Source organism: Pinus tabuliformis, chromosome 7, assembly GCF_031772625.1.
Source record: "Pinus tabuliformis cultivar Carrire ecotype Pingquan chromosome 7, CPIR1, whole genome shotgun sequence".
NCBI classification, from domain to species: Eukaryota; Viridiplantae; Streptophyta; class Pinopsida; order Pinales; family Pinaceae; genus Pinus; species Pinus tabuliformis.
Window position 1 is genome coordinate 124,870,849 of NC_142293.1, and position 12,096 is coordinate 124,882,944.

Consider the following 12,096-nt stretch of genomic DNA (forward strand, 5'->3'; position numbering starts at 1 on the left):
TAACATCCATTTGATGGACTTCCCATTTTAAAGAGGCAGCAAGGGAAAGAACAAGGCGGATAGAGTTCATTTTGGCAACAGGGGAGAAGGTTTCAGTGTAGTCAATGCCTTCAACCTGTGAAAAGCCCTTAGCAATGAGACGAGCTTTATGTTTATCAACTTTCCCATCGGGTCCATACTTGGTTCTGTAAACCCATTTACATCTAACAAGTTTGCGTCCCTTTGGTAGAGGAACAAGATCCCATGTATCATTTGTCATCAATGAATGATATTCTTCATTCATAGCTGCTTCCCAATGTGGATGGCCTGAAGCTTCTGCAAAAGTGTCAGGATCATGATTTACTGGAGCTTGAGCCAGTAAAGAAGAGGCTCTTTCAAACTGAGAACGTGTACGTCGCTGATCTGTAGGATCACCGGCAAGATCACCTGCTGCATCCCGAGTAGCACAGACCCATCTTGGAAGTTGAGGATCCTGAGAAGGTGGGGGAGGATTATCATCCTCGCTTTCATCATCTGAAGAAGAAATGTTTTCAAAAGTAGAAGAGATAGGAAGAGGTGGCACATCCGCCGGACTAGGCTCACAGGCTGATTTATTTTCATCAAATTTTACATCTCTTCTAATGATAACATTTTTGGACTTAAATGGAATAAGTCTATAACCTTTTACATCTTCAGAATATCCAACAAAAGTACATTTCTCACTCTTAGGTTCTAAAGCTTTATGCTTTTCATCTGGAATATGGGCCCATGCTTCACTTCCAAACACACAAAAGTGACTTACATCTGGTTTAATGGAACTCCAAGCTTCTTCTGGAGTGATATTCTCTAGAACCTTAGTAGGAGTACGATTAATTATATAATTTGCACAATTAATTGCTTCGGCCCAAAAACTAAGACTGAGTCCTTTAGATTGCAGCATACAATTAGCCATTTCCTTTAAGGTGCGATTTTTCCTTTCAGCTACACCATTTTGTTGTGGAGTGTATGGAACAGTATGTTGCATTTGAATTCCATTTTCGGTGCAAAAGTTGATGAATTTGTTTTTAACATATTCTCCACCATTATCAGTTCTTAGCTTAAGAATTTGATGTCCAGATTGTTTTTCAACAAAGGCTTTGAAGGCCAAAAATGTGTTAAATACTTCGCTCTTGAGTTTTAAGAAGTATACCCAAGTGCGTCTGGAGAAATCATCAATAAAAGTTAAGAAGTACTTGCAGCCAGAGAATGAAGCAACAGGAAGAGGACCACATAAATCACTGTGCACAAGCTATAAAGGGGATGAGGCGTGCCAAGAGGCACGTTTGTGAAAACTGTCCCGATGATGTTTTCCGAGTGCACATCCGGAACAAACACCATCTCTGCAAGATACCATAGGAAGACCTGTCACCATATTTTCTTTACATAGATGCTGAAGGGAGCGATAGTTTAAGTGACCAAATTGCTCATGCCAAAGTTTGCTCACTTCATCATTATGAGCAACAAATACTGAAGGAAGATTTGATGACCCAAAGTTGTGAAACTTATACAACCTTGTGGAATCATCAGCAAGACCAGTAGCTAGAATTTGTTTAGGATCTTTTAGATCCTTGATTACAACATCATGAGGTGAAAATTCAACAATTTTACCTTCACCTGAATGAGTTATCTGATAGACAGATAGAAGGTTGCAGGATAAGGTTGGAACACATAATACATCATTAAACTGACCATTGTCTAGATGAACAGTTCCAGTCCCTACAACATTAAGAGATCTATCATCACCAACATATATATTTTTGGTGTTACAATCATTTAAAGAAGAAAACATGGCTTGGTTTTTGGCCATGTGATAAGAGGCTCTAGAATCAATGAGCCACTCATGAGAATGAGAAGAAGAAGAAGATACATTTAATGCATAACCAGACTAAGATGATTGACAATGACATGCAGAAAGTGCCATTCCGGAAGTTGAAGTTGAAGTAGGCTCCACATGGATGTTATGTTTCTTCATTGCGGCTTCCAAGGCTTCGATCTTCTTAAAGCATTTAGATTCTAAGTGGCCATCTCGATTACAAAAGTTACAATGTCTATCAGTCTTCTTCCATTTGTTTTTATTGGTCTTATCATTTTGCTAAAATGATCTTTCATTTTGAGGCTGAGTTGGTTTAGGACCATTCTTTTGAGGATATGACTTCTTAGGATTCTTTGAATTTGGTTGCTGCTGGGCGGCTAACGCTTTCGTGGAAGAGTTTCCAAGATTAAGAAGACCAAGGTGTAAGAGTTTTTCTTGTTCTCTTATTAAGGAATCACAAAAGGAGTCAAAGGAAGGGGCCTTGTAGTCTTTTCCTTGACAAATGAAAGCTTCCCTTGTAGAATGGAAAGTGGAAACAAATACAGAGTAGGCTGGTCCCAGCTTAGTAAGGATGGAATAAATAAGGTTACCATCTTCTTTCTTAACTTTAACACCTTCCAAGAGATATCTAAGGGTCTTGAATTTGGACAAGAAATCTTCAATGCAAGAAAAATTATTAGGATCCAAAGTAAGCAACTCATTTTCAAGTTGATGGGCTCTAATTTCATTTTTAATCCCAAAAACTTTAGCTAGTTTTTCTAATGCTTCATGAGGAGTTTCAAGTTCTGCAATGTGGAATCTAAGATCAGGGGAAATAGACATCCCTATCAAACCACGTGCTTGATCTTGTCTATTTTCCCATTTTGCAGCCTTGTCTTCATCTTTTGGTTTCTTCTCTTGGTCTGTGGCTATTCTGAAGAGACCTTTACTTCTAAGTAAATCTTCCATGTAGGCTACCCATTGGAAGTAGTTAGTGCTGTCAAGAATGACTTGGCATGGACTTTCCATTTTTAAAAAAAAACTGAAGCTGAAGATGCTGAAAGTAAGTGTTCCAATGGATAGATCTTGAAAAAATAGGCGGTTTTAAAAAAAACGGCTCTGAAAAAGGCTTCCGGATGAAGAAGTTATGGCTTTTTGAAAAAAAATTGTTGACGTTGCCGGCAAAGTACGCGAATGTGCGGGAATGAAAAGATCCGCCCCCACAAAATGGAGACTTGAACCCAAGACCTCTACTCTCTTAAAATAGCTTTGAACCAATTGATCTATACAAAAAATTTGAGAGAGAGAGAGAGAGAGAGAGAGGGGGGGGGGGGCCTTGGTTTGCGTGCTTGCCTTGAGAAAGCTCTTTTTCCCTACAAAACACAAAACACAAAACCCAACACGAATATGCAAAGAAAAACGAACCTTGCGGCTCGAAGTTAGCTTTAGCCAAAAAACTAGAAATTTAAAAAAAAAAAATCTCAAAGTTAGCTTTAGCCGAAAAACTAAATATTTTTCTCAATGTTTCTGATTTTCCGAGATCACACTAAGGTGTAGGGAAAAGAGCATACGTATGAGAAAAATCCTTCCTTTCTGTTTCTGATTTGCCCAGATCACACAGAGTCGCAGGGAAAAGAGCATACGCAGAAATGAAAGGTATAGATCCGGTTTAAAAAAAAGGCTAAATAAACCGAAACCGAAATAAGCAGAGAGAAAATAACAGTAAACTGCAAAAAACACTGTATACCTCCCGATCTGAAAAATGACGCAGCTAGGGCTACCAGAAACCTTTTCGCGTGAAATGAAAGGGGTTCCTCACTGGAACAAATGCTCCGAACGCAACAGAGCAGTCCTCTCGGCCCGAAAGCAGTCAGAAACAACAGATCTAGGAAACGACAGCCGCATGCAGTTCTACCGGCTTCAGATTTGGATCACCAACGGACGCGGCCCTCAAATAGCTCTGATACCATGTGGGAATTTACAGGGTAAGTTCCTCAGAAAGAATACCAAAAGGACACCACTCACAACCAGATCACAGATCAATACACCAGTATTTTTAATGTGGTTAAAACCCTCAAAGAGGGAAACAGTCCACGGCCTGTCCCAACGTGGGTACTACAGGAAATTTATTAATCAAAGAATGAAAATTTACATAAGCTTCTCTCATGCACGGATTACCTGAACAATGACCCTCCATGCGCTTTAAATAGAACTCATGGACCAATCGGGTGTCAAGCCACGAATCAAGTGTCGGTAATACCGAGGTGAGAGTGAACCGTCGGATCACTACATATCGTGACCGTCGGATTGTAAGTTACAAAATGTACAACGGTAAAGAAAGACACTTTACCTAGCTCTATACTAGACCAAGTTGAACTTAACTATATCCTATGTGTCGGAATATCCTAACAGAGGACTAGGACATTATGCGTGTGATTGTACGAACCCAACGCATCCATCTTGTCCATATTTTACTTTGTTTGATCATGAGATGGAAGATTTTCCTACGCTAATAGCTAGGATACGTGACAAAAGAGTGCTATCACCTCCCCTGAATCAGAACCTGTAGATGATGAGGTCTAAATTGCGTGAGGAAGATCCAAATTTGAACATTGTGCTCTGAAGTGGAATCGCGATAGGAGATGACAAAGGCAAACAACCTGAAGATAGTACCTGGGTTCACAAAGCTCCAGCGAAAGAAGTGGAATTTGATTTGGAGTGCACTCGGGAAACCTTCATGGAAGCTAAGAAGTGCTTCGCTCATGCCTCCACTTCAGGAAGCAAGGATAAACCAGAGCCGAAGATGGATCCATCTATGCTCATGAAATTCCTAGAAACATGCATGAAGTTACTGCATGACAGTAAGGCTTTAAAGGGATTACATGAAGTCATTAATATATGCGTTGGGACCATGCCAGGAGAACTGTGCATAGTCCGAAAGATTGGAAAGCATAAGACAAGGATGGGAAGAGAAATGATGCTAATCACACAGATTGGAGAATATGAAATGGACCAAGTAATACTAGATTTAGGGTCGGATGCGAATGTTTTACCAAAGCAGATATGGGAGCAAATGGGGAGACCTACGCTACAATGGTCTCCTATTTAGCTGCGAATGGTGAACCAGTAGAAGATAATAATCATGGGGTGATTGCAGGGACTCACTATTGATATTGAGGGAGCGAGTGCGCTGGAAGACTTTGAAGTGATAGAGATTGTTGATGACAGTAATCCCTACCTCACACTCTTAGGAATTGATTGGGCCACTGACATGAACAGGGTGATTAATCTGAAGAAGCGTAAGATGATTTTTGAAAAGAAGTCACTATGCATAGTTATACCTCTAGACCTTTCTGAAGGATCGCGCTATACAGAGCCGGTGCGTGACTATGAAAGTGATGATGATTTGGACTACATCTATAAGATAACAGCATGAAACCAAGACTAGGTGAATCCCACTATGGATGGACGGCTTGCATGGGAGCACGAGAGCTCCTGTACTTTGGATTCGGATGAGGGAACGGAGCAATGGCAGAACCAGTTACATGAGGTGACTACACTAAATTGTAATATGATGACAAGGTCACTGCACTGTGTATCGACAAAAGTAAGGGACCTACCTACTTATGATGGGTTAAGTGAGGTATATACCTTCTTGGATATATTTGAAAGACAAGTGTCGGAAAAGCAACGCTTCCAGGCCTTGAATTGGGTACCATGTACTACACCCGCAAGGTGGTGGGATATGCACAAAGGGAGCTTTGATTACTAGCGCAAATGTAGAAGGATGATGTGCACATAGTTTGGGAAGCCTAGAGTGCGATTGATAGATTAATACAATGGGCAAGATAATCTGTGTGCACGTCTAGCCAAGTGGATGTCGGCATGTGGAAAACAACCTACGCAGATGCGCATAAACCCTGTGCTGAGAGGTATGGTCAATAAGTGTGTGTTGGGGGGATAGATGTGCAATTGGCTCTTAAGCTTGGATAGACAGTATGTGGAAAGAACAATCACACAGAAGGTTATCCACATGGAAGCATTTGACAAGGTGTGCAACACACTGAACAAGGTATGCAATGCGCAGCGAAGTGATCGGGACCTGCGCGTACCTGGACAGACACTTTTCCAGCTGGTTTATACAATAGAAGATGTAATACCTATGGAATCTATCATGTCTAGTCCGCGCATAGTGGCACTCATAGGGGTAACAGATTGTGGAGCCCTGGAAGAAAGGCTTGTGCCATTGGAAGAGCTCAAAGACGAATGGTTGGGACTCGATCAAGAGATCCAGCAGGGTGATCTTAGACTACAAGAACTCATGAATGAAAGAGTTTAGTTGAGGGAGAGAAGCGTCATCACAGAAGCAGAAGTCAAGAAGCTTGAGGCAAGAATAAAGAAGGACTTTCTTGATAGAAAGACGTATTAATAGAGCAGGATGAGCTCGATTACATTGACAGACTTGGGGACCACTACTGAGAGTTTCTTAATTTGTTGCATGGGATGGGACTGTATGTTATTAAGGAAATCACTGATGGTGGCACGATGCAATTGGTGAAGTTAAATGGCGAACTCTTCCGAGAAAAATTCAATAGCAGTCAGTTGAAGCTATACACAAGTGGCCCGACCAGCTGACTAACCACAGGAAGGATAGTCTTAGCACTCCAGGTAGCTGAAAGGAGGCACAGGACTATAAACTACTCTACCCGAGAGCTATGCGATGTGAAGACTATGCATAGTAGCGAGGTGTCATAGGGTCTATGACAGTGCAAGGGTAGCTACGCTACCATGCAGGTTGGCTGGAAAGTGACCGTTATAGTCACTATTCACTATGTGATGCTTGCTTTGAGATCAAATGGAGTAGGCGACAGGCATTTAAGGTGAACTTTATGGGCTAGATTTGGGAAAATCTGCTGCCAAGGGAGCATTAATGGACCGAATTTGGGGGGAACGGTCGAATTCGAATTCAAAAGGTGCTATAAATTACAAAGGGTTTCCTAGCAAACAACATTTGGCCATTTGAGAATTGAGCTATTGCACGCCTAGAGATTTATGAACCTAGATCTACTTGATCTTTTGAAGTCAAAGCCGTTGCTTGAGCACTTACCTAAGCCATTGAGATATTTGTGGAACAGCGATATGGCAGCATTTGAAGAAGCCATGGATATCAGATAGATGACCACTGAAGAGGCCGCACAGGCCATGAAGATAGGAGATGCCCCAGAAAGCACTAGGATAGTCACAGAAATCCCTAAATCATCATGCACACCAAGACCCAAGAAAGATAAGCAGCCTATGGTACTAGTGCGCATGTCCCCTAGAAACCCATTGAGAACTAAACTTACCATGGAAGAAAAGGGGAAGGCGATCAATTTGGAAGCCGATGAGGAGGACGAAGACCTTGAGGAAATCTTGGTGGAAGAGAGGGAGGATGAAGAAATGGAGGAAGAAACCCAGGGTGTAGACCCTCTGACCAGGCTACCCGTGTATGTTCCTCCACGGAAGTGGAAGGCAAGGGTGCCTAAGGACCTAGATGAGAGTAAGAGCTCTCTGCAAACTCCACTGCTACCTGATGATATCATTTTTGATGGAGCACACTTGGGTCAGGTGCCGGTTCTAAAATTTGAAGACTGGGATCTCATGGACCACGAATTCCCCCATTTGGCAACTGTGCATCTAATGCGGCCAAAGAAAAATACAGCGGCGGGAGTTATAGAGTTGGATCCGCACAAGTGGTTGTGAGGAGTAGAGAAAGCAGGGTTGTTAAACCTGCTTTGGGTGCCGCATTACCATCGCGCCCCAGTGACTATCTTTGTCATCATGCAGCTGCTCTTCCTGGTACATGATGGGTGTTTATGGTTGGAGGAGCCCATCCCCATCACAGACCACCTAATTCACAGAATTATCTGGCTCCCTTGCAAAGGGGAGGATCCAGCAAACATATTCGAGGGTAAAAGTGATGATTTTGCCATCGCGGAGGCCATGAAGAAGAAATTCAAGCTGGAGAAGAAAAAGAGAGGGTACGTGATCTCCAATATCAATAATGTTGCGGTTAGAGTCATGACGCAGATATTAGTTGGGAAGTTATGTGGAAGTGTTGCGTGGATGAGGTGCCCGCACTGATGGTTGCACTTGCCACGCAGTGCGTAGAGGGGTCCAGTTTAACTGGGAGGATTACTTGTGCCGAGAAATCCTGGAAAATTGTTGAGAGGCATAGGAACAAGGGAAGACTTTCCACTATGCATGGATTCTACTATCCATAGTGTTGGTGGCTTGGGAATTGCCTAAGGACAACCAGTTCCCCACTATTGTAAAGGATCTTCTAGAGGCTACGAAGTACACTTCATTGTGGGCAACTAAAGATGCACAAAGAATCAGAGACAGTAAGATATTATGGGTGTTCATGGAGATGAACATCAGAATGGGGATTAACTGCAAGCTGCAGTTATCGCCCACTATTTATAATAGTCTATAGATCTTCATGGAGTTCAAGGTGGACTTCCATGATGTGTATATGAGGGCGTGCAAGGACCCCGTGAAGAAATGGAATGAGCTACCTTACCTGGCCACGGACGATGTCATATTCATCATGCTTGAGTCATGGCCACTAGAGTGGCATGCTCCAGCCATCTCCATGGTGGAATTAGAGAAGTTCGTTGCACGAGGAAAAAGGAGGAGGAAAAACTACGGATGGCACAGTTGGCCAAGAAGAGAAGGAATGAAGTGGCAATAGAAAATGCTCTGGAGGCGCAGGATGCTGTGAAAGCAGCAGAAGAGCAGCAAAGGGCAGCTGAGAAGGACCACGAGGGAGAAAAATCGCCTTTGCTTGAACACGAGACAAAAATAGAGGAAGGTAGTGTAGACCCACAGACAACATCCACACAACTGAAGCAACAACGCCTGAGAGAGCAGGTGGGGCCGCGGAAGAAGTTGAAAGCCTCCAAGACTTCTTTCGACCTGATCACCCCCACTGAGGGGGATCTCCATGACATAGGGGAGATGGTGTAGGATGTCACCACGGAGGCCCTCCAACAGTTCGAGGAGGAAAAATAGATGGTGTTGGGGGCCCTCCAGACACATATACAAGAGTTACAGGTATGCACTCCCTAGGTTGGTACTCTATCAACCAGCCTCGCAGTAGGCACATCCGCGGCTGAAGAAATTCTACACTCCATAGTGCTGCCAGAGAGTGCATTGGTTACAAAAAATGAGGCCAATAGGCCTATGGTCAGTGCACTAAAGGGAGTTGGGATAAACATCATTGTGCTACCTCAGGAGATGCTCTATGTTCTGTAGGATAGAGTGGCTGCAGAACTACGGGACAGGGAGGACCGCACGTTCCAGGTGACAACTGAGCAATGGATTAATATTGAACAATTGAGCCTGCATTGTGATGAGGTCATGACAAAGAATAGACAGCTAGTGCAGGTGGTTGAGGAAGCCTGCCAGATGTTGCCTGAGTTGGCCCCCTAGCAGAGGAACCAGCGGAGGCACACATCCAGAGACTAGCAACAGGAGTGCATGAGGTGAAAGAAGAAATGGCTAGGTTTAGCTGGATCTGAACCTTTAGATATCTGAGGTACAATTGAAGGCGTAACCTTCAACTCCGCCTGAGGTGAAGGAATAATGCGCCAACACCATTACAACAGGAATAGTAGAGATCAGCAGTGTAGTGAAGGACTGCACCAAACTGTTTGAAGAATCATTCGAGGTCCTCACCACTCTGCAAGAGGACCTGAACATACAACTCTTAGAAATAGAGGCACACAAGCTGCAGCAAAAGTACAATGAAATAAAAGGGACTGCACAAATGATGGCCCTTACATAGAGGCTCGTGCGAATGCAGAAGGAAAAAGTGCTCAAGGAGCAGGTAGACACTGTGCGACATAAGGAAGTTGTCTTGAAGGCATGCATACAACCATGGATCGATGAAGCATTCATCATTATAGCCTCGATGGACGCCAAGCTTGCGTAGATGTAGGGAATGCAGGAACAGGTGCAGGGCAGTAGTTCAGCTACAGCAGTCTCTGAATAGCACGTCGAGGAAGTGCAGTAGGCAGCTGCTTAGTGTGCTACCAATCTTGCAGTAGTCCAGGCAGAGTTGGGAGTCCTCCACATGAAGATCTCTGCACTGACAAAGTCACTCGAGGGCGAGTCACAATGTTTGTGTTGGGGGCCTGTTGGGTGTGTGATCCCCCAAAGGAAGTTTTAGGGCTTAAAGCCTAGATTTTGGTTAAAAATTGTAAATCAAATGTAAAGACTCTGCATTTTGTGGGTGTGGAGTGTGAAATTGTAAATGAGTCATAGGGTTTTCCACCTTCAATTTTGTGTTGTAATTTATGCTTTAGAAATATACCCATGGCCCGTGGACAATGGGATTGTATAAATATAGTGAGGCTCTAAGTAGTTAAGAGAATAGAATAGAAAATGAAGGAATGATGAAGAATTGAGTCTTGTCTAAAGTGTAGAGTCGAGTCTTTGAGTCGTAGAGTAGGAGAAGGCTCTGCAACTAAGTGCGCAGAGGCTTAGTAGTCTGCAGCTGAGTGTGCAGGGCGAGTCGAGTCTGTAACTGTTGAAGCATTAATAAAGAGAAGTTTTACTGAAATTTTGTGTATTTATTTCTTGTCTTCTGTATCGAATATATTAAGTATAAATTGCATCTTTGTTGTCTATATGGTGCACGAACATATTTGATTTTCTTGATTAAGTAAATGTGAGATAAGGTATTTGTTTAAGCGAAATTAACTAACAATTGTAAGAAGATAAGTAAGATACGGGGTGTAACTTGGGAAAATAGCGTAGATTGTTGCCCTAGCAGCACGAAAGCATCTCAGCCCTTGGTTAGGGTTGCGTGAAAGGTGATCCTAATAGATCACAAAGGTCTCGCAGGTCAGGATAGTGCACGAAGTAACCTACGCGAAGGTAGGCACAGTTGGACTAAATCAACCCCTTAGACATCTCTAGGGTGCAGAAACTTGGTTCTAGCATCCCCCCATACTACTTCGGGTGGGACTTCAATCCATGCACTGCAGGCTGATGCCAAAAGGGCCAGTAGTGTAGGGATTTGTTTTAGCTAATTAACTCTGAACCTGGGTCAGGCCCCCTCAAGCCAACACCACATCTTCATGGATTCCTTCTGCGCCTTGATGAAGACATTGTGAAAGTTTGCTTTGCACTCCACAAAACTCTACAGACTATTGTAGACTGTGGGTGATAACCACGGCTTGTGATTGGTCCCCATCCTGAAGTTCATCTCCATGAGCACCCCAAAGATCTTTCTCTCCCTTATCCTTTGTGCGTCCCTAGTTGCTCACAGGGAAGCGTACTTTGCTGCCTCTAGAAGGTCTTGCGCGATCAATGGGAACTGGCTATCTTCAAGCAACTCCAATGCCAAGAGTACTATTGACAACAAAAGCCATGCATAATGGAATGTTTTTCCCTGCTTCTGTGCCTCACGTCAATTCACAAGGAACTCACCACATAGATAGTTTTCCCAGTTGAACTGGACCACTTCTGCGCATTGCGCTACTAGTGCAACCACTGGAGCAGGCACCTCATACGCACAACACTTCCTCACCTTCACTACCAATATCTCCGTCATGACCTTAACTACAGGGTTGTTGATGTTGAAGATGGCATACCCTCACTTATTTTTCTCCATCTTAAATTTCATTTTCATGGACTCTGCAATGGCCAAATCATCACTCTTTCCCTCCGAAATATTTGTTGAATCCTCCCCTACATAAGGGAGCTGGGTAATCCTGTGAATCAAATGGTCTGTGATGGGGATGGGCTCCTCCAGCCACAACCACCCATCATGCACCAAGCGGAGGAGCTACCTGATGATGAAAATGGTCACTGGGGCGCGGTGGTAATGTGGTAGCTAGAGCAAGTTTAGCAACCCTTCTTTCTCAACACCTCTGATCCATTTGCGCAACTCCAAATCTATCATTCCAACCGGCGCATCCTTATTCTAGCTCATTAACTACGCGATCGCTAAATGCGAGAGCTTCTCATGGTCTGTGAGGTCCCAATATTCAAATTTCAATGCAATAACCCATCCCAAGTGCACTCCTTCAAAAATAATATCATCTGGGAGCAGCGGAGTTTGCAGAGAGCTCTTGCTCTCATCTATATCCTTGGTCACCTTGGCTTTACCCTTCCATGGAGGAACATATGCAGGCAGCCTGGTGAGAGGGTCCACACCCTGCGTTTCGACTTCCATCTCTACATCCTCCTCCTCCACCAGGATTTCTTCAAACTCTTCCTCCTCATTGGCCTCCAAA